Source organism: Armigeres subalbatus, chromosome 3 (genome assembly GCF_024139115.2).
Source record: "Armigeres subalbatus isolate Guangzhou_Male chromosome 3, GZ_Asu_2, whole genome shotgun sequence".
Lineage (NCBI taxonomy): Eukaryota > Metazoa > Arthropoda > Insecta > Diptera > Culicidae > Armigeres > Armigeres subalbatus.
In genome coordinates, this window is record NC_085141.1 from 155587026 (window position 1) to 155610050 (window position 23025).

Consider the following 23025-nt stretch of genomic DNA (forward strand, 5'->3'; position numbering starts at 1 on the left):
CACATTTTTGCATGTTTTCGATGCAATTAAGGTTATGGATGGATAGATAGTGTTGATTATGTGCTTTTAGGAGTTTTTGCTGCCAAAAATATCATAAACCTGGGAAATAGGAATAGAAATTGTGATGCATTTTTTTCGAACGTCATTTTCTCAATGTTTACGTTTTGGCTGTAGGCCCTTTTCAAATGTTACGCGAGATCTCAGGTAATCTGAGGCGTGGGCGGCAAAATGTCATTCAAATGACACGTGACATTTTAGAGAGTGAAATATCTAGCCTCAGATGTTTCCGCGGCAAGTTTCCGCGTCAAATGCAACATGTCGCAAGCAAAGTACAAAAACCTGTGTTTAATTTTTTTTTGTAAACACACATACATACATAGGGTCGGATACAAAAGGTCGAAAGACATAAGGTCGAAAAGACAAAAGGTCGAAGGGACAAATAGTCACAAACGACAAAAGGTCGAAAGAGACAAAAAGTCGAAAAGAATAAAAGGTCGAAATAGTTGTAGTCATTTCATAAATCAACAATCTTTTGTATCTCTAATAGAACTACTAGGTATCTAAATATTCATAAAATTGTTGCATAAAAATGATTCCTTCTTCGAAAATTGCTCATTTTTTGTTATTATACTTGTTTTGAGTGCTTTTTTGGCAGCTTTCTGTGCGTTCAAAAATAAATGTTGATTTTATTGTTCAAATTTTGGCGAAAAATAAATGCAAATTCATCCGAAGTTCATATCATTCAGCAGCAAATTTAGTCAAGATAAGATCCAAGAAAATTATTTAGCTCTTTTTTTAGTGGAATGTTTTACTTTCATAAGACGAGTTTAGCACAATTCCATTTAATTCCACCACCTCGTAATACTTTTACATATACGTATTTCGACATCAACTTGTAAGGTCGTCTTTAGTGTCTCGTACTTGACTGGACTTGCAAGTCGAAATCAAGTACGACTTGCAAGACTTGTAAGTCGAATCAAGTACGAGACACTAAAGACGACCTTACAGTTGAGGTCGAAATACGTATATGTAAAAGTATTACGAGGTGGTGGAATTAAATGGTGCTAAACTCGTCTTATGACAGTGGAGATTAAGATACCTTACTCACAATAAGTATTTGTGATAACAGGAAATAATGTTTTATTCGCGATCCAGAGCAAATAGACGTTAAATATCAATTTTTGTATAACAATTTATTGAACGCCTTCTCTTCAAGTTCGTTTTTTTGCAACATATGTTTGTATCAAAATGCTAATAGGACTAATAAAACTGCGGTAAGTATTACAACCCTTCTAAATGGCGTTATTCACCACTAGAAGTACTGAATCTAAAGGAGCAAGAACTAAACAGTAAAAACTATTTGAATAAGCACCGCTTTTTCGGATTTGCTTTTTGTTCCGTTTGTCAGGGTTTTTTTTGTTGAAACTTTATGGAATTTTGCACAAGATACGTTGATATGCAAATTAATGTTAAGGCCAGATTTGATCATAATTGATTAAAGATAAACTTGGCAAATATTAAAAAATCTGACAAAACCGCAATTTCTTCTGACAACACTATGCAACTTTGTTGTAGTTATTGATCACAAAACAAACCTGCTTAGATATTAAGGAATTAGATAATGAAGTTATTTATAGAAATTTATCATGCGTGCGCAGATTCATCCCAGAAATTTCTGAGGGTCATCCTCCGGAAAATCTCGCGGAAATTTTCATGAAAATGTTTGCAGAAATCCAACTGCCCTTAGATCTGCTGAAGTACGAAAGTCGCTCCAAAATTGTCTGTGGAAAATCTTCCGAGAACATCTGTGGGAGTCCCTCCAATCATTCTTACAAAAAATCCCCTGGGAAATTATTCTCTAATTCATTTGGGAATTTTGTCGTGAGTTCAAGTAAATTTTCCTAAATAAACTACGGAAAAACTTCAGAGCATACTTGCAGAAATCCCTTCATGAGTTCCTGCGGAAATCGCTTTAGACATTCTTGCAGAAATTGATTAGTGACTTCCTGCGTAAAAACTCCCGGTGCAATTTTTGAGCATTTATTACAGACATTTCTGTGATCATCGCTATAACTCTTTTTTAAATTCAAGGTGGAATTCTTTTGCAAAAAAACCTGACGAAAAACTTTTGATGAATGATACAATATATTATGCTGAGTAGTTCATCGTAAAAGAAATAACCAATCAGAAACTGACAAATATCATGCAATTACAATGGAAATGACCAGATAAAAATGGGTGTTTATGTCCTTCAATGGACATGGTTTGTGTGCGTCGTGTTTTAGAATGGATTCAAAATGACAACAAGTAACGTATCTATCATCATAACATTTGTTTAAAGAATGTTTCAGAGTGTAACACATGCCATTAAATAAGGACTTGGAAATATCCGAAAAATAATGTTAGTAACCTTGAAAAGTAAATTTGTTCTCAACAACATTTGCTAATGAAAATAAAGCCCATCTAGATAGACATAAAACAAATTTTCAAAAACAAATCCTTAGATTTAGCATTTTATTTATTAAATTTCCACCTAAAACTAAATCCGAGCGAAACCCTAAAATAGTTATGTAAATCCGCGCCAAATCCGCGAAAACCGCGAAATCCGCGAAAATCGCGAAATCCGCGTAGCCGTAACAACCCTGTCATTTTTAATCCAATAGTGATCAACTAGGCTTTACCATCTTTCGAATGCAACTTGTTGCGAGAAAATCGGTTAAGGATTACTATATGAAAAGTTGTCTAATGTTTTTCTTGGCTTTTGCGCACACACATACATACACACGGACAGACTGAGTCGATTGGTATATAACACCATGATTCCCCGAGATCTATATAAAAAGTTCGTTTTCGGAGTGAAATGATAGCCGGAGTGAAATGATTCGGTTCAACTTTGTTGTATTAGAATGGCAAAAAACGTTTTGAAATCGTCAGCTTGTTGCGATCTTTGATGTCGATCTTTGATTTTATATTATTTAAACAGATCAATTATACGTTGCTCGAGGCGAGGTTTGACTTTTGTGGAACGATTAATCTTGACCAAAATTATAGAGTCAACAGAAAATTGGGAAATCATCGCACGTTGGTTTGATAAATATCTCTGAGACACTTTGCCCTTTAAAAACCCTTGAAGAAGCAATTACATGTTCCTTGAGAAATTTATAATTCCCTAGTAATTTCTATTCCGTAGGGTTAATTGATCATGGTATGAATAAATCGTAAATCCAATACCGTCGTTATTCATGATATTGAAACTGTGCATGTTCAAAGAAGCTATGCGAATAGATTTAAAATAATTTATTATGAATTCCCTAACTTTTCCAGGAATAAGCTACGTCCTAACCAGGGACTCAATATTCGAACAACGCCTAACGACGTCAACAAAGCTTGTTACTGACAAACGTACCTCATAAAAAGCCTTTATCATAACCCGAACACAATATGACAAGAATCATTGGCCTTGCATGCTCTGATATTTCCAAGAATACGACGTTATTTTTGTGATCAGAGTTAGATCCTCGTATATTAGCATTAGCATTAGCATTGAGCATTTCGCACAAATTCGTAGGTGGTACAAGCCAAGACTATTGTATGAGAGTTGCATCACTTTCATCCGTTACCACAGATATTGATTTGGGACTAATCGATATCTCTTAGATGGTAGCAATGCACTTTCCAATAGTCGAGATCTGTCCTGGCCACGTCCTTGCGAATGCTGAGGAAGGGGAAGGATGGTTTGTTGGACACCTACTTAAGAAAGATGCAGAGAACTCTACGACCTCTCATAGGTGCCACGGGAGGTTTTGGGATTGTGTGGAAGGTTATAACAGTAGGAATCGTTTTGGTAGAACGTGAAACACGGAAAGAACTAAAATAGAAATACAAAGTAGGAAAGGAACGAGCCTGGAATTGAACCCACGACCTCCTGCTTATAAGGCAGAAGCGGTAGCCACTAGACCACCGAGCTCGTCTCAGAGTTAGATTCTCGTATATTTTCATAAAAGCAGTAACTAAGATAGCAAAAATCCGAAGATTATTGTAAAGATAATGCAAAATAACGGGAAGAACTTATAACAACAATATTGTCTTCTTTTTTGTTGCTGACAATTTTTTTCGGATCTTTGTCATTATTTTCTCCGACAAAAACAAAGCTTTGTCGTAGGTTCTCTTTTGCGCATCCAAGAAAAAATGACTCCCCGATCCTAATTAAAGTCAGTTAAATAAATCGCTACATTTGCTGCAATGGCTAAGATGATTAAATAATCAATTATAATGTATTTAATGCTTTGGAAGATGCATACCATTTTTAAAATACCATACGACGAAATATAGAAATCAGCTTAAAACAGCGACTGTACACTATGCTTCAAAAAAATTAACACTGTAAAGTATTCAACGTCTGAATGTAATCCTTGTACTCGTTCTATTTCTTGCCACAAAATTGGTTCGTCTTGCCCACTTCAGTTACACATATTTCATATATGCGATTCTTCCGAATTGCTAGTTCTAACAAGCCACTAGAAACGCACCACGCTAGTTTATTTCTATTTCGACAGAGTATTTGCAGCAATCGACCGCACTACCAAGCACCGCTGTCGTCGCCGTTTCACACTACAGAAAACATTCCACCCATTGTTAGCGGAAAAGTCAAAACACACCATTCCACCACACCGTGGCCATTTCTCCGAATTTTGGCGAAATTTTCTCACAGTGTCTGCTACGTTTCTCTCACTTGCTGCTCCTTTACTCACTGGCTAACTCACTCAGTCTTTGGTACATGTATTCGCAGAACTGCGGCTTTTCCGGCCACCTGCCTACGTCGCGACGCCCTTCAGCCGGAAATTTTATTTGTTTTCCCACCGCACAGAGTGGTATTGATAAAACAGTAATTAATGATTACTCTCGATTTTTGCTGGCTCGTCAATGATCATCGACTGATGAGTTCGTGTTACCGGCTCAGTATATTCCAGTGCGCTCAACGTTCCTTTTTCTGATTCGATCAAGCACATGAGACAACAATGGCTCTGTGGAAAATTCTCGCACACTAACGCATCCACCGACAAGAATGGTGGCCTAGTTGGTTTGCCACACTGCAGACGTCGCCTGCCACCCGTTGTCGTCGAAATTATATGAAAAGTCCCGCAAAGAGGCACCCATTTTGTCACGTTTCTAGTCTTACGAACCGATTGGTTTAACTATTTTCGAACATTCACTAGATCACTCTTTAAATGCTAATGGTATATTACACGATTGCATCGAATTGAACAACACTTAACGTATATGAAGCACCATTCAAGAAAATAACAACGACTCCCCCTGCTTTCCGTGTAAAAATATGAAAAATTGCATTCAAAACGAATAGGTGAGGCCAGGAAAAATGCTCCCGTTCTTGCAGTGTTCTTGAATTTTTGCTTCCTGCCGACACGTTCGAAGCCCAAAGACTCTCTCCTCCCCAGTCGACAGCGCGCGGGCAGCCAATATAATGGGCAGAAGTTGAAAAACTAAAACTCTAAATATATCGCAGTTTTTCTTCGTTTTCTTCCCTTTAAGCAGTAGGACTTTCCGCTCGGGGATTCCGCAAGACAGTTCCTTCTACATGCACCGCATGTTGCGGGGTGTACAGCTTTCTCCTCGTCGTCCGACGAAATCGAAAAGAATGCCAAAAAAAGATCTCTTATAAACTTTTTCTTTCGCTACGCGATTTGTTTCTCGTTTTTTTGCCTCGTCTAATTGGTAGATCACTTAAATTTATATCACAATCAAGTTACAGCAGCGCAGCAAAGTATCCAAAGCAACCGATGTAGGTGACCATTGAGTAACATCGATGGAACATAGAACGATGTTTCTGCTGTGGAGGGTTGTGTGCGACGAGAAATAAAAAACTTTAATCCGTTCCTCCGGTTCACAAGTCTCCGGAGTTTTTTTTTCACGAGACGACAAATCCAAGGCGGCGGACGACTATGGGAATATATCCGATATTTTCCGGATTCCGATCCGACACAGACAGGCGGATCGAGCGACCGACCGACACCGACCGTCGTACGTTACATACAGACCGTATGAATGAGAGTGAGTGAAAAACTGAATCCAACCGTGCTGTTTTCCATCACTGCCAGGGTGGTCCAACCAAAAGTAGTAGCCAAGTTGTCATAATTCCCAATCGTTCATATTTGAATTGTACTGAACTGCTATCTAATAGTTTTCTTTTATCACCCTTTATCACCCAGAGAGTCCATTCAATATTAGTTTCCTAATTCCCGGTTTCCCCAATTAGAGGAACAGACATTTGAATTGTTGTATTAACAGAATTAAGGAATTGTTTATATTTTGTGTATGTTGCATTGGTGTAAATATACAGGAAGGAGGCTAGGGGGGTCTAAAGCTCATACATTGTGGAACAATAACAATGAAATGCCCATATTTGTCACATTATTTAAAAATGTAAAATCCAATATTTTCCGATACTGTTTGAGATCGGTATAAAAATAGCGACCTCCTCGAGCCTAGTAGTACTGAAGTTACACAAAAAATCTCCAAAAGTTTTTGTTAAGTGATTTGGGTGTTAATATTGCTATATATAATAGCCTTGTTTGTCTGTCCGGTGACTAGCCAACCAGACGCAGCACGCGGGAAAATTCTCACAAAAAATAAAATCTCGCTTAACTTTTCAAAACGACCTAAGTAACATTTTTTTCATGATTTTTTTTGAATAGCGCAATCAATAGCTTTCATGTTGTTGTGTTGATTGCGCTATTCAAATTAATTCATGAAAAAATGTTACTTAGGTCCTTTTAAAAAGTTAAGCGAGAAATATTGGACACTTCAATTTATTTTTACTATCAGATGCAGAAAACAAAACCAGTGACAATCTTAGACAACCAGACATAGCATTTGATGAAAAAAATCACAGACAACAGACGTTGAAAATTTGGATTTTTTTAATGCATGAATTAATTAACCGTTTATTATGAAAAAAAAAAAACACTTGCCATGGGCACTACTGCGTCCACAAATAAACTGGTCCCTTATAATTTTCAAGAATTGTTTCAAAATGTCCTTATATGAATTATTCCACTGAAATTCACGCTGAAAATCATGCACATAAGTGAAACGCCATTATTAGCGTAATTCCACACGGGATATAGCCTAAATGTACACAATATTTGACGTGAATCTTGAATATTTCATACAAGCTGTAAGCAATCTTGTTAGGAAGAGAAGCATTTCAGCGTAGAAGAGCGTAAATTTTCGCATGTCAAGTTTTACGCGCTGTTTATTTTTCATTATTTTTTTTTCTGTGATGTACAATTTAATGCGAAAACTTCCATCACAATTCAATACATTCTAATGTATTTCTATGATTGCACCTACAACATAGTCAATAACAAATTTATTGTTTCAAATGGCAGTGTGACAATGAAATGTATTGAATTTTTATAATATTTTTATTGGGGCAGCTTAACTTTGACTGACTATACATGATAGAAAAGGAAGTTTACTAGTTGAGAGGGAGAAAGAGAAGCATAGATAGGGACTCACCATGGAAAGTAATGTGGCCTATGTAATATTTATTATTGTTTCTCGATGGACGAGCTTGTGATTGAAGTTACAAACCTCTGTTCATAAGGCAGAAACAGTATTCACTAGACCACAGAGCAGGTCATAATTTTTTTCAAGAATTTATCTAGCATATTTATAGGGATACCTTCTAAAGTTACTTCAAATATGCTTAGTTTTGTTTAGTTGATCTAGGAGGTTTTTACTTCTAGATCATAGTTTCCCAAGGTGGTGGGTCGCGACCCCCCAGCCTGTGTTAATCTTATGGAAGTTGGTCGCGACCCCCCAACTTTGGGAAGCTATGTTCTAGATAATTCTATCAGAAGTTCTTATAATTGAAACTCCATTATAAGTTTTTCCGATAAAAAACCTTCAAGTTTCCTTCAGGGGTTTCTTCAAAGCATGCGCCAAAAACTTTTCAGAGCACCCGATTTATTAAATATTTAAAAAAATATATATACAAAAAATTGTTAAAAAAAAATCACAAATCCTTTAAATTTAGAGTTGCTCTTAGAGGTTTCATTGATAAATTCATCAGAATTTTTTTTGGAAGCCTTTGTGGTAATTTGTAAATATCAAGCCCCATAGGGAATTCTTCTATGTGTCTCTACATGGACAAAACGGACTGATATGCAAACAGAGACAGTAGATCAGACAAACGTAAATCTTTGAACAGCAACAAGAATAGATACGAAGCTATAGTCCTCCATAATCAAGTGAAACATCTACATGGTATGCAAATATAAAATCGTTACTTTGCATAAAATCCGAAATCTAAAATTTCCCTCTTGAAAAAACCTTAATTAATCCACCTAGTGTAGATGATACCTTTCTTGTGCATTTGAAAAGGCTAACCGCTTATAAGAATAGTTCTAAATATTACTGATACTCAATGTAAACTCGAACGCAACTTGGGATAAGCATCGGTGCCAAAAAAGGATTTTTTCTATTCACGTTAAGAAATTAGTATTTTAGCCATAACTTCTGAACCCATAGGCTGATCAGGCCAGTTTCCATTAGAAAATGATAGGACAAGATTCCGCGTCGAATGCAACGAATGCAATGCGAGCAAATCGGACAAATCAAGCTAATCTTGGACATAATTTACTAATTGGTTGGATAATATACTGCAATTATCTTAGTTTATTTTAATTATTCACTTTTCCCATACAGGTGTTGTGATGTGAATCAAATAAAAATTATGTTTGAAGGTTGTTTAGTGTGCTCAGGGTAAAAATATGTCAGAGCCGATGCAGTGAAAAACATGGGTCCCATTCTCAATGCCAACACCAACCATTCAATTTAAAATTCAATCGCACCCAACTCACCCTGACATGCTGCTCAGTTCGTACGTTATCTAATGAAAGTGAGTGGCCCATGTAAGTGGTGATGTGAGATCTGTTGTGTACTCCAATCCCTCTTCGCAAATGCGAAATTAATTTCCAAATTAGGAAAAAAAAGCAAAAAAAAATGAATTTGAAAAACATCACCCTTCTCCAGTGCGACCGAATATTTACAACCCTGAGTGGGATGTCTTTACTTGTCGTAAGACCAGTTAGGACTAACTACATAATATGTGTGATTTTTGAAAACGTCGTAAGTCCAAAAGAGAGGCTCTCTTTGTTTACTTTCTCTTTCGATTATTACAAAGCCATTCTAACATTTACGTTGGATTTTCCAGCATCGATCTGAAGAAAATAGCTTTGTCTAGTGTGCTGAAGTGAAAATATTGCAACAAATTTTAAACTAGCCTAGATATTAGCAAAAGAGAGCGTAATGAAAGAGAGTCTCTCATTTGAACTTACGACGTTTTCAAAAATCACGCGAATATTATTTTATTCAATTTCACCGCTTCGTAATTTTTCCCTGCAAGACACTAAAGACAACCTAAAGGTGATGGAATTAAATGGGATAAAACCAACTCGTTTCACGGCAAGTTTCTGTATCGATTAATGGACCTATCATTGATTACACACTGAAGTCGATTTTTACGCGGCGGATACGTTCCGCGTAAATTTCTCAAACGATCCCAGTATTTTGTCAAACATTAAATTTTCTAAATAAGGCTTTGTTTAAAAGAACATTCTTACGATTGTAGTTGCGAAGATATTTTACAGTCGACACGATAGACCCATGTTTTTTTCATCGAATGTCTTCATAAAGTTGTCAGACATAAAGTTGCTTATGATCATGAAATGCAATTACGTTATAATGAGAATCCCGAATAAAAATTTGTATGACTTTTTTTTAGAATATCGTGTTTTGAAAATGTCAACCTAGAATTTATCATAAGCATTAGCATCAGCATTGAACAACTAGCACAAGTTCGTAGGTGGTACAAGCCTAAACGATCGCATGGGAGTAACATTACTTTCGTCCGGTACCACAGATGTCGATAGATGACTAATTACCCTGAAAGCAATGCGCTCTTCAACAGTCGTGTTTTGTTCTGGCCACGTCCTCGGAAACGCGGAGGAAGGGGTAGGATGATTAGTTGAACACCTACATACTTTAGAAAGATGCATATTCATATGCAACTGATATCTAATGAACAAAAACATCTCTACACCCAACCAGCGGATGGCAAATTTGAATACAGTTTTGCATAAAAACCTTACAAAAACTGTATACTATTGTATTGAAATCTAACAATTTTGAATCTTTTTAATACAGTATCTGTATAAAAAATTTACATTTTTTGTTATAAAAACTTAAAGAATTGAATATGCTAAGTTTTTATACAATAATTGTAAGATTTGGTTTTTCGGTGTACAAAAATTATTTTCAAAAAAGCCAAACAGACGACGGATTATGTAATATGCGCACATGAGCCATAATTAAATAAATTACAGCTCACAGGCTTCGTAATTAGCTTAAGTCCCGTTGTCTACGAACGAAAACGAAATTTGCGCTGTTTACTACTACGATTTTTAAAGGAGGCTGATCGAAGATCTTTCAGAGTATTTAAGCGTAATGTGCTGTGAACAATACTCAGCGGTAAACCGGAGAATGGCATCTGGCAGCGTAGCATGAACCACGAGTTATACCAGATGTTTAAAGGGCTGGATATTGTTAAACATATACAACACGGCAGACTACGGTGGGCTGAACACGTTGTTCGTTTATCGGAAGAGCGTCAAACAAAGATAAATTTTAGTAGAGAACCCGGAAGAGGCTATAGCCTTAGTGGAACGCCGGGTACACGATGGCTTTCTGCAGTTGAAGAGGACCTAAAGGCGCTAAACTTCAGAGCGACTGGAAGCGATTGGCCCGGTTCGAGTTCAGTGGAGGAGGATGCCCTTCAAATACAGCTCACACTGTATGCTCTATGCTGAAAAGCGTCATTCTGCGTTGGACAAAACAAATGCAACCTTTCTTTGTTTATTCGTAAAGTTTTGAAAATCAAAGCCACATATTCGTTATTTCACATTAATGATATTATATTCCAGTCCTCCCCGATTATTAATTTATCCTAAATGTAGCCATAAAGAAAACATTGCTTAAAAACTAGCTGTCTGCAATGCTGCCTTTCTACGCATAATTGTCCCAAGTTATTTATTGAATATTTTGACTTTTTATCACAGATAGCTCTATTTTGATATGTTTTTCCGAAAACACTCGAAAATATCGAAATTGGTTAAAATAATCTGTGAAAACAACACAAAGTCGATTTGTCCTTTTGTTGAATTTCTACAAATATTTGTCTTGTGGGGAATAAATTCATCATTATGGCAGAATATGTTATTTTACAGAGTGTTGCTAATAAAAAACAGGTATTCAATGCTACGTTCTCGCAATCCTTGCCACTTTCAGTGGTGAACAAGGCCGGCTAAAAGGATCTTTATTCTAAGTGAAAGCACTAACAACATCAACCACGTGGGCAGTACAAATTCATATATTAAGCATGGAAAGATACGCATCGATCACTCAGCGGGACTAATATGCGTAGATAATAAATGCTAAAACGCGTGCGGCTACAAAACAAGACCATGCTGAGGGTGGCTGGGTTCGATTCCCGATGCCGATCTAGGCAATTTTCGGATTGGAAATTGACTCGACTTTCCTGGGCATAAAAGTATCATCGTGTTAGCCTCATGATATACGAATGCAAAAATGGTAAACCTAGCTTGGAAACTTCGCAGTTAATAACTGTGAAGGGCTTAATGAACACTAAGCTGCAAAGCGGCCATCCCAGTGTGGGGATGTAATGCCAATAAGTAGAAGATATATCAATCGACTCGGACACTCTCCAGCAATTTGTCAATTTCATTGAAACTTAAAATTATTCACGATAAGCTATTGAATTTTTCAATTCAATTCAAAGCCAATAAAAATTCCATATATAACCAATTCCGCGTATTACTAACACGGACATCAGAATGCTGTATGTCACGGGCCTTCGGATCCGCCGGAAAAGTTTCTTTGTGTATAAAGAAGCTATGCCTGCCGTGTGTGAGTTATTCCAGTTTGTGACAGCAGCGCGTACTGACGTGCTTTTTGCTCGCGCATTTTTTTTCCTCGTTCGTTCGATGTGTTTACGTACACAGCATGAAATCGCCAGCCATTCTATGCTTGATGATGATCGGATGCAATAGTTTTGGTTGCGATTAATGCTGAAGATGCGATGGCAGTGGTGGTGGATGAAGAAGAATAAAATTAGCCCAGAGAGATTTGGTCTGCTCATCCAACACGTACATAAAAAATCATTTCCGAAATAATATTTTAATAACCGTTATTTCATACTTTGGTTTTTATTTTCTGAGAAATTATATCATTAAACTTGACTTAGACTAGGAATTTGGAGTTACAACATTAAATAATTTTTCGTTTACGTATTGAACGAACCTCCTCTATTTTAGTAGGATTAGTTATAGACACTATCCAGCATTTTACGAGCGCTAATGGCCGCCACAAGCAAGCTCAGTTTTTGGTAGGGTGGAAACAGTTTGATGTTTGGCTTGTGTCGTTTGACACAAAAACGATAAGTTTGCATCATCAAAATGATTGAATCATGATGATGATGATCGCTGCGATGTCAAACGACACAAGCCAAACGTCAAATCAATTGCACCTCACCAGAGTATGAGTTAAATTGTGGCGGCCATTAGCGCACGTAAAATGCTGGATAGGTTCCACAGACGAGCGGAGGCATGGTTGAGTCATTTTGATTTAGTGTGTTTTTCCGTTTTTTTCCACAGTGTAAGTAAAGGGTACAGAATTGAGGAGTATTGGAACCAGAACCACGTCTGTAGGTGAGCGTTGATACTATCCGGTGACAAAGATAGTGAACAGCCTCAGTTTCAGTTATACGACAATGATGTTTGATGTTTCTCAGCGTCAGAGAGAATAACGGGCGACGATGACAGAAAATACATTATGATTGTTAAATGGTTGTTAAATCCGTTTATGATTGTTAAATTCGCCTTACGATTCTTCGATATAAGTCTCAACAAAATTGTAGAGCAAGCTATGTCAGAAGTTATTCTGGCACAAGCCACTAAAATCAAAAAAATGATTTAAATTATTTCAGAAATATCATATTTTTATAAAAAGATTCTGTTTATTAACAATTAAAATAGATAAGGTACACTGGGGGAAGTGGAAAAAGGGGGTGAGTGTAAAAATCGACTCGAAAAATTGGAATTGTACATACTTTACAGTTTTTAGCACACCTTAACATTGTGCAAGAATATACTTTGATGCCTACACTAATACTATATCAAAATTTGATAATACATACACTAACACGCTTAAACTGTTATTTTAGGTTTCGCGAGAAGTTAATTTTTTCATTCATAAAATCAATTCTTATTTGCCCACATTGTCCCTTTTTTCAGTGAATTTTATTCACAGGTAACCATTACAATACAATTAACTAATCATATTCAATTTGTAGTGGTTTGTACCATGAAAGCAAATAATTTAAAGATTTCGCACTTATCCCTGGTGTCAAATACCGCGGGGAAGTGGAAAATGTTCTGATCACGCAAATTTTTCTTTCCCTCCAAGGTTTATTTTGATAGCTATGAATCTTAATATGTTCCTTCTTTGTTATCATTGTAATTTCAGTGGTGATTGGACTAATATACATCAGAAAATGCCTGATTAATCCAATTATCGGTATTAATGCCTTTCACATGTTTTACATATAAAAAAATGTATGAGAAAGAAAAAATAGCACCGGTAGGTGAATATATTCCATAATTTACATTCATTTATATTTATAGCAAGTTTTGCAGTTGAATGCAATTTTTTGTGCGAACAAATTAATTAAGGACAAGTGCTTAAAAATAGAAGATAATTTCGTACGTGTTTTGCGCACACACATACATATAACACATCACCTCAATTCGTTAAACTAAGTTGATTAGTTTATAACCCTGTAAGCCCCATTTTTCCTATAAAAAGTTCATCTTTGGGGCGAACCTATAGATTTTACGTACACTGGCTATTACGAGAATTCCTTGGGGACTTATTCCGTTAAGCCAATGAAATTATTCAACAAAAGATACTCAGAGCAATTACCGTTTTGATATTAGTTATATGGAACTACTCATCACAACTGAAGGTCAAGGTAACATGAGTTTTCCACTTGCCCCATCCCACTGGGTTAAGTGGAAAAACAACTCCTAATTTTTTAATCTTTTTCCGTAAATTTCAAGCAACCAAAATGGTATGAATTACCGCACAGTTGGTGCAAAATTGAATTGTTTTTGATAGCCCATTTTGATTGAATGTATTTAGATCATTTAAACTGGTCTTACACAAATTCAAACATGCACTTTCGATTTTTCCTTTTCCACTTCCCCCAGACAAACGACACACTGCCGATGGTGGTTCGATCGCAAACCTCTTTCCATTATACAATTGTTTCTTGAGCCTTAAGCAAAAAATGTTGTAATTATCAACATAATTTTGTGACACAACTTGTTACTCACTACCCGTTCCCGTGACGCCGGGTAGATACCTTCTCGTGGTGTGTTACTTAATATGAGGTACCATGGTCACATTGCTAGCTTCTGGCTGATCCAACGAATACCATCCTTAATATCCAACTCCGTGGTACTTATGAGAGTGTCGCAGTCACTGGCCTCTTGCTTCTATCCTCTCCCTCCTTACGATTAAAATGGATGTGACCAGTAGCAGTAATCTTCATGTTTTTGCCTTTTCTTGATTTCTGATAACATTCTAGACAAGGATTTCAAAAATAGAGCACTAGATTGAAATCTCTATATAATACCCGGTTCTAAACTTTATACAATAGTCACTATTTGGCAGTGGTGGAAATACTCGCTTCACGAGTAAGAAAAGAGTGTAATTGGGCCTACCAAAAATGCCACACTCGCGCGAACCTTCTTCTTCTTCTTCTTATTGGCATTACATCCCCACACTGGGACAGAGCCGCCTCGCAGCTTATTGTTCATTAACTACTTCCACAGTTATTAACTGCGAGGTTTCTAAACCATGTTACCATTTTTGCATTCGTATATCATGAGGCTAACACGATGATACTTTTATGCCCAGGGAAGTCGAGAGTACTCGAGACAATTTCCAATTCGAAAATTTCCTAGACCGGCACCGGGAATCGAACCCAGCCACCCTCAGCATGGTCTTGCTTTGTAGCCGCGCGTGAACTTACTGCCAGTTTTTTTCTAATGCTTGCTTTGTTCGCGAGTACGGGCAGAGCAAAGTAAAAAAGCAGGGCAATATTTTGTTCGGGAGTAAAAATCACGGTCGCGAGTATTTGTGGTTACTTCGAATACAATGGATAAATTTCACTTGAGATAAACAGAATAACAATAAACAAAGGTGTTCTTGCTCGAACATCCGTGATAAACATGTTCCGAGGTTGTTTTATGACATTTTGCAATTCAACTCGAATGACTCGCGAAGCTTCACTAACATCTTTCGGGGTTCGTTTTTTTGTTTTCTCTGCGAGTAGTAGGTAGGCAAGAAAAAGGCAAAACAAGTGTTCGCGAGTATTTTGCATTGCCTACTTCTCGTTTTGTGAGCAAGGTTCACAGATTTCCACCACTGCTATTTGGTCATTTTCTCTGTAATGGATAGTCACTATTTAGTCACTTTTTCGTCATCGTTGGCCACTAAAATCACTTTTATGAACGACATTCATCGCTACCAGCCCTGTATAAGTCCTACGTCTACTCGCGGTTATGTTTATAACATTACCCATTGCTCGTTTTTTTGGGAATTTGTTACAACTATGCGTAGAACGGCAGTAGGTTTAAAAAATATCCTTCCAAGTGAATTTGTAGGATTCAGAAGGAATTTCAATTCGAATTGAATAATTAGACAACGTCCTGTTGCAGTGGGATTATTCTTCCGGCGTCAAGCGTAGAACCCCTTGATATCGTTGAAGAATAAGCAGAAAATGCATCTAGTTACTTGTTCTCATACTGGTTGGAGTATTCAGAAATGGTAGACAGTTGTGTACAGTGATCAATCGAAAGATCGACAAGCTTGGGGAGGCAATATCTCATTGTTTTCCATTGAAAATAAGCCAGATTAGACTATGGGCTCCGAAGTTATAATTAAAATACATTTTTACGCGCAATACCCGTGCTAAAAACTCACTAATTTTTCAGGCACTTAACCTCAACCGATTTGCCCCATTTTTTTTTATTGAAAATGGTCCAATTCGAACTATGGGCCCAAAAGTTACCATGAGTATAAATTTATGTGAAAAATAAGCCCTATCCACCTATTAGTGTTATTTTAGACTTTTCTTATGTGTTTCCCAACCCTTTTGAACAAACGAGAAAGGCATCATCACCGCTATAGAACAAGGAACACATCACCGCTACAGAACAAGGAAAGAACTAAGATAAGTAAGAAATAAAAAAGAAAAGGGACCACCCTTTAAGTGAGCCCACGACCTTCTTCTTATATGGCAGAAGCGGAAGCCACTAGGCCACCAATTTTGTAACCAAATATACAAAATATCAATCCTTCACGGGTTTCACGAAACATTAAATGGCACTAATATAGTTGGGAAAGGAAGGAAATATTAGTGTGTGGTTATTGTTGCTAATAAAGACCGAGAATACCTTTGCATCTCCACAATTACCACGATAGTTAGATGGGGCAATCAACAACATAGAATACGAATTACTCTCATTTCCCTACCGAACTAACCCTGGAAAAACAAATTTTGATCACTGCTACTTCAAGAAATAAAATAAACACAAAGTATTCTGAACTCACACGCTATAAACTGAAGAAAGGAACTAACTCACTAAACACTCGAAGTGATTGTAATACTTCACCCTTCAGTAGCAGTTTGGGATACGGAATTAACAAATATTGTGAAATATATGGGAAGTTAATAACTGTTGGAATGTCAATAGAACACTAAGTTGAAAACATATGATTACGGCTTATAAACCAAAACCATGATTTCGATTTTCTAGCATAAACGATTGCTTTGTAAATGATTTTTCATGCTAGGTAAAACTCCGTTTTTTATATCTGTTGAGAAACACATTTATTGCTATTATGAATGAACGTCTCATGAACCTTTTGCACCATAGTGGTTTTCATGTCCTTTGTTTGACGCTTTTAACTACCATGCGGAATGTTTACTTTGACTTTTGAGCCGTTCACTTTATATTGTTTATTTAGAAAAACAAGTTCCAAGTTATTTTAAAATTTATATTCTTACTAGGTTTTCGATATATCGCATAGCAAAACTGATCTGGCTAACAAATCTAAACAAATCCGATGGTGTTACTAGCTTTGAGCAAACGGCTTTAAAACCAGACGTGTTACCGGTAATGCGAGTAAACGGCGCGATTATTGTGTTAGCTGAAATTTTGTAGATTTCAAATGGTTTTTCAATTGATCTAAATTTACTGTTATAATATAACAATTAACGTATAACATTGACATGTTTTCGGCAATGAAATGAGTTTCTACTTCAATCAATGAATTAAATTAGTCATAGAAAACTTGAACCTCATTTTTCTCGGTTCAGCATTGTTGGCTTTTCGGTCCTAGTCATATGTTGCTCGAGATTTGGAATTTCTCGTGTTATACACAATAAAGAGGAAAAACAGACGATTCAAAAAGCATATGTTGAATTTGGATACACTGATAGTGTATTAAACTGCAACTATTTTTCATTGGAGTCTCAGTCGTAAATCTGATCTTCGTCATTAACCTAAAGGAGCTATCCAATCTGCTTAGAGCGGATACCACCCTAACGAAGCGCCACAATGGTGGACGTCGTGGTGCAGGATCAATTCTAAGAAAAAGGGTGACCGTCGGTGACGGGATCCCCCAGAGGGTAAGGGTGAGACACGAACGAGGTAGCAGAAAATTGGAACACGGGAGAGCGAGAGCAGTCTGCCGTGAGAGCGTAGCGCGAAAAACAGATCGATAGCGTTGGGGAGCCACAGACAGTCGTTCGTTCCTGCCTTTATGTGCAGTGCACCCCCAGTAGTAACGCATGGAGTTTCCACTGCTCTTTGTGTGTTGGCACAGTCAGTGTAGCGTGTAGGTATGAGTGACTGGCTGGCTGACGGGACTCTGCTCTGTTACATCGGATGCATTTGCCGATATGGGGATATTCGCAATCAAGAACAGCCAACCAATGCATCAAACACCAAAGGGAAAACAGTCGAGTTTTCCACCATTTTGGGTGTGTGGTAGTGAACGGTGAGAACCTTGCGGCGTGAGAGGTGAGTCGGGAAAATTTCTTACGGTCTGTTTTTATACATCAGATGTCAATTTGCGCAAAGTGTGCATTCGATACCGTTACTGTCTATTGGAGGTCGATGCAGTGGAAACGCAAGGTTGCTTCCAAGGTGACGATTGAAGTATTTATCACGGATTAATTATTAGCATAGAACCATCGGTTATGAGAGGAAATAAAAATGATGTGATTATTTAGTTTTTCCAAGAACTACAAGGTATTCCACGTCACTTCATCATTTCACTACAGCTTGGTCATTCTACCGGATCTAATCGAGTATGACGTAACAAAGTAGCTTACAACATACTTTCTCTTTTTGAAATTTTGCCGTGATTTTCATAGTCGAGCTTTCATGAACTTTTTTTTGTTGGAATTCTAGTTAAGTGACGTTTAATTACTGATGCTCAAGGATTATTTTGTTAAAGCTACAATTTCTAATCGATTGTTTTTAAATGTCAGTAATAAAATTTAACGAACGCATAGCTTTTTGTGGATTATCACCTAGCTTGATCGCCAGTGGATGTTCCTCCAGGTTTGTCAGATTACAGTTACATACGTAGGAAATAACCATAAATATGAAATTTACCTTTTTGTGTTTCTATTGCAATGAAAACGTTATAGTCCTCTTTTTATAAAAAATATTTCATTATGGCAGATTCTTGTTCCAGCAATTACATTATAATTCTTGGATGTTCTCAGGAAGATGCTGATGTTTATAAAATTCATCTGACATTTGGTTTTTTTTTTGGTGGTCATAATGGATATAGTAAATATTGAAATTGAATGATGATGTGGAGTGAACCCCTCCATAGTAGGAGGATGGGAAGAGAAGCGGGGCCCCTCCATGGTAGGTACCGAAATAACGCAAGAATCTACGCTGCACGGATTCAAGCCTTGCCATCCAGTCGCTTTGATAAGGGTACCAGACTAAAACAAAAAATACAAGGATAGAACGAACTAGAGAGATTTAAACCAGCTCACCAGAGCTTGAGCTTGAGCTTGATTGACTGCTCGTAGTTGCTACTCCATTATGACCAGATCACCTGTTCTTGCACAGGGAACCAACAGATGTTTGCTTGGGACTAGCAATCTTCAATGTACAAGTACTGGTGATCTCATTTGTTAGGTCATACTGGCGCCTGCCACGTCAGAATGCAAGTCAATGTAGGGAAGGGGGAGGAAATGATGATGCAATCACTCGCCCACTGCTAGACGAATATACCTCTGCACTTGTCACGAGTTCATGCGGAGTTTGTTGGAATTTTGGGGTTAGTTCGAGAGGCAGAGGTCCGCCTTGGTTAACGAGCTGCCAATGTGATATATAGGAGAAAGCAACTGATGGAATTTCTAATTGGATGTAGGAAACGAGCTCTATAGTTCATTTCCAATTCTAGCAGATTACTGTTAGAATACTCAAGTTGAAGGTATAGGAATAGTAATGGAAACGGTATGGAAGTCCATTTCCAGTTCTAGCGATTGCTAGAAAATGATAAATATAGAGAAAGATACAAAGTAGGAGAATGGAACGGACCTGGGATTGAACCCACGACATCCTGCGTATGAGGCAGAAGCAATAGCCATATGACTACTAAGCCCGCTCTTTAAACCAGCTTACCAGATGGGAGAAACAAGCAATATTCCATGGTCGATATGGTCGAATGCTGCCTTCAAATCCGTATAAATTGCATAAACTGCCGGAGTTCATGGTACATACACACAGCAAAATAAACTCTGTTAATTTCATTTCTACAGGTTGCTTAGGTTTGAAGCTGTGCAATAGATATACGATTTACTGGAACTGAATAAACCGTACTTCTTCACGATTAATGGGCCAAACACAATTGATACGTTTGCGTGCGTTTTGACAGTTTCTCCATGGGAAAACTGTCAATACGCACGCAAACGTATCCATTGTGTTTGGCCCATAATAATTCTAGACCAACATTTGAAAAAGGGGGTTACAGCCAAAAATTATTAATTTAGGCTGTTACGCTATTTCAAATGTTGGTCTAGAATTCAAAAGCTTTGAAACAAAAACATACGGCAGTGATGACTTGATAATCTTATACATTCTTTTATCGCCTTTTTTTGTAAACAGAAAACACGTATCTTCCATTCACCAGAAAACATTCCCTCCTGGAGAGTGTGGCTGGCTGGCTATCCGAAGCAGATGACTGTTTGACCTGGGAGGCTTAGCCTTCGGAGAACACAGGGCCATGTACTCCGCAATTATTCAACGAATTTGGCGACTAAATTAATTAACAGTACTTACCAGTTAATTCATGAGATAGTACCACACATACTATCATAATCAGATTGGCGGCAATCATCAGGAGATCGCCGAACGAAACCAAGCCCGGAAGGTTGACGAAAATATTCACTGCTCAGCATACAGCGAGATGAGAGGTTCGATGACTCCGGAAACAGTGCAAGTTGATTTAGCTACATCGTTGGCGAGAAGGAGATCTAAATACCGATAATTTCTATTGGGAACTCTAAACAGAAAACAAACAGTGGCTTATATGTCTGTGACATAACCGTGAAATGGACGCAGGACTGTCCCGAACATAACTGTATAACCGAACAGAACTGTACACCCGCCTGAAACGTGAAGCAACAGAAGTTGGACTAGTGGTGAATGCCTCAAAGACAAAGTACATGCTTGTGGGAGGAACCGAGCGCGACAGGGCCCGCCTGGGAAGCAGTGTTACGATAAACGGGGATACCTTCGAGGTGGTCGAGGAATTCGTCTACCTTGGATCCTTGCTAACGGCTGATAACAATGTCAGTCGTGAAATACGAAGGCGCATCATCTGTGGAAGTCGGGCCTACTACGGGCTCCAGAAGAAACTGCGGTAAAAAAAGATTCGTCACCGCACCAAATGTGTCATGTACAAGACGCTAATAAGACCGGTTGTCCTCTACGGACATGAAACATGGAAAATGCTCGAGGAGGACTTGCAAGCACTCGGAGTATTCGAGAGACGGGTGCTTATTACCATCTTTGGCGGTGTGCAAGACGGTGTGTGGCGGCGAAGAATGAACCATGAGCTCGCCCAGCTCTACGGCGAGACCAGTATCCAGAAGGTAGCTAAAGCCGGAAGGGTACGATGGGCAGGGCATGTTGCAAGAATGCCGGACAGCAAAGATGATGTTCGCTTCCGATCCGGCAGGTTCGAGACGACGTGGAGCGCAGCGAGTGAGATGGGCAGACCAGGTGCAGAACGACTTGGCGAGCCTACAAGACGCTAGACTAGCCCAAGAATACGCGCAGCAGCTGGAAGTGGCACTCCCAACGGAAGAGCAGCTAGGCGCAGCGTCTCATTAAGATGGCTGGAGAGATATTCGATCCGCCATTGGTAGCACCGCAACCGCTGCACTTGGCACGGTGTAGACCTGTGCGCCGGTCATATCATCGGCGGCGGCGGCGTGGTGGTCACTTTTGCCCCGGCGGCGGCGGCGTGAACCGGCGTGGATGAAAAAAAATCAATGGCTGAAAAAATCAATTTCACCGCGGATTTTTGGATTAACGCGGTTTTGATTCACACGGTAGCAATTGCCCGTATAAAAACCGACTTCAGTGGATTAAAATCGCAATATTCTGGGTTTGCCGATCATCAAACAGCACATTTAAAATAGTCAATTGCCGGCGATACTAATCAATATCTGATTTCAAAATGTTATTTGAATTACCACTATTTTGTTATTCTTTGATTTTGATTAATCAAATTTTAACAATAAATCCTGCTTCTCTTTTTCGTGACCCCTAAGTGTTAAGAATTAGATTACGGTTTTTCAAAAGTTATTTCCAATTCAGGATTTCGATACACTTCAGTCGTTTTGATCTCAAAATATCAAAATTTCAGAAAATATTTTTTAATGTTTTTCCTGAAATTTGGTAAAATATGTCAAGTTCTTGGTGGAGTTTCTTCAAGAATTTCTGGAGGAAACTTTTTTTTTTAATTCCTACAGGCATTTCTCAGGAAATTTCATTTTGAATTCCTTCGTAAAATCCTATGACAATTTCTGCATAATACATTCAGGTTCTCTTTATGAAATTCCTTTAGTAAAACATTTAATATTCCTACAGGAATTCATTCGGAAATTTATTAAAGAATGAACTATTTTCGAAGGAATTCCTAAAAGAACTTTCTAAAGGACTTTCCGAGAGAATTCCTGAAGTAGAGCTGGAAAGTGTAGTAGGGACCTTTTAAGAAAGTTTTGAGGAAATACCCACAGACATTTTCAAAGGAATTTCTAACAGTATTTCCAAAATGCATCAGCGGCTGCTTCCGCATCTTCCTCGATTGCACACCCCAGAGCCAACGTCCTCTTTCAGGTTCTCTGCCAGTTCTTTTGCTGGTCTCCCTTCTTGCATGCGCACTACATATCCAACCCACTGTAATCTGCCTTATTTTATCAACCTGCCTATGTCTGCATTTTCGTATACTTGGTTTAACTCGTGATTCATTCATTCGTCTGCGCCATTTACCATTTTCCACCACGCTGCCAAGTATTGAGCGCAATATTTTCAACTCAAACACTTCGAGAATTCGATAATCTGCATCTTTTAACGTCCATGATTCATGGCCGTACAGGACGACTGGACGAATCAACGATGTGTACAGAGCTAGTTTTGTCAGTGCCTGTAGGTAGCTTCGTGAAGTTACAAAATAATTTACCGGAGGAGAAATTCTCTATAGATTGCTTAACGTAGTTTTGGAAGAATTCCTATGAGAATTTCAGGAAAAATTGTC

The 23025-nt window shown here is 38.0% G+C and overlaps 1 protein-coding gene across 7 annotated transcripts in view; it reads right to left on the reverse strand.

The window, feature by feature from the left end:
* The window catches only part of LOC134225136 (ataxin-2 homolog), a 97054-nt gene that overhangs the window by 38796 nt on the left and 35233 nt on the right, over positions 1-23025 (reverse strand). The window contains exon 1 of one of the 7 annotated variants that reach the window (XM_062704967.1): positions 4302-5465. The exons of the other annotated variants lie outside the window; for them this stretch is intronic. The gene's annotated coding sequence lies outside the window, so the exon portion shown is untranslated. Of the gene's footprint in view, positions 1-4301; positions 5466-23025 lie in introns of those variants that run through there. 7 annotated transcript variants of the gene reach the window in all.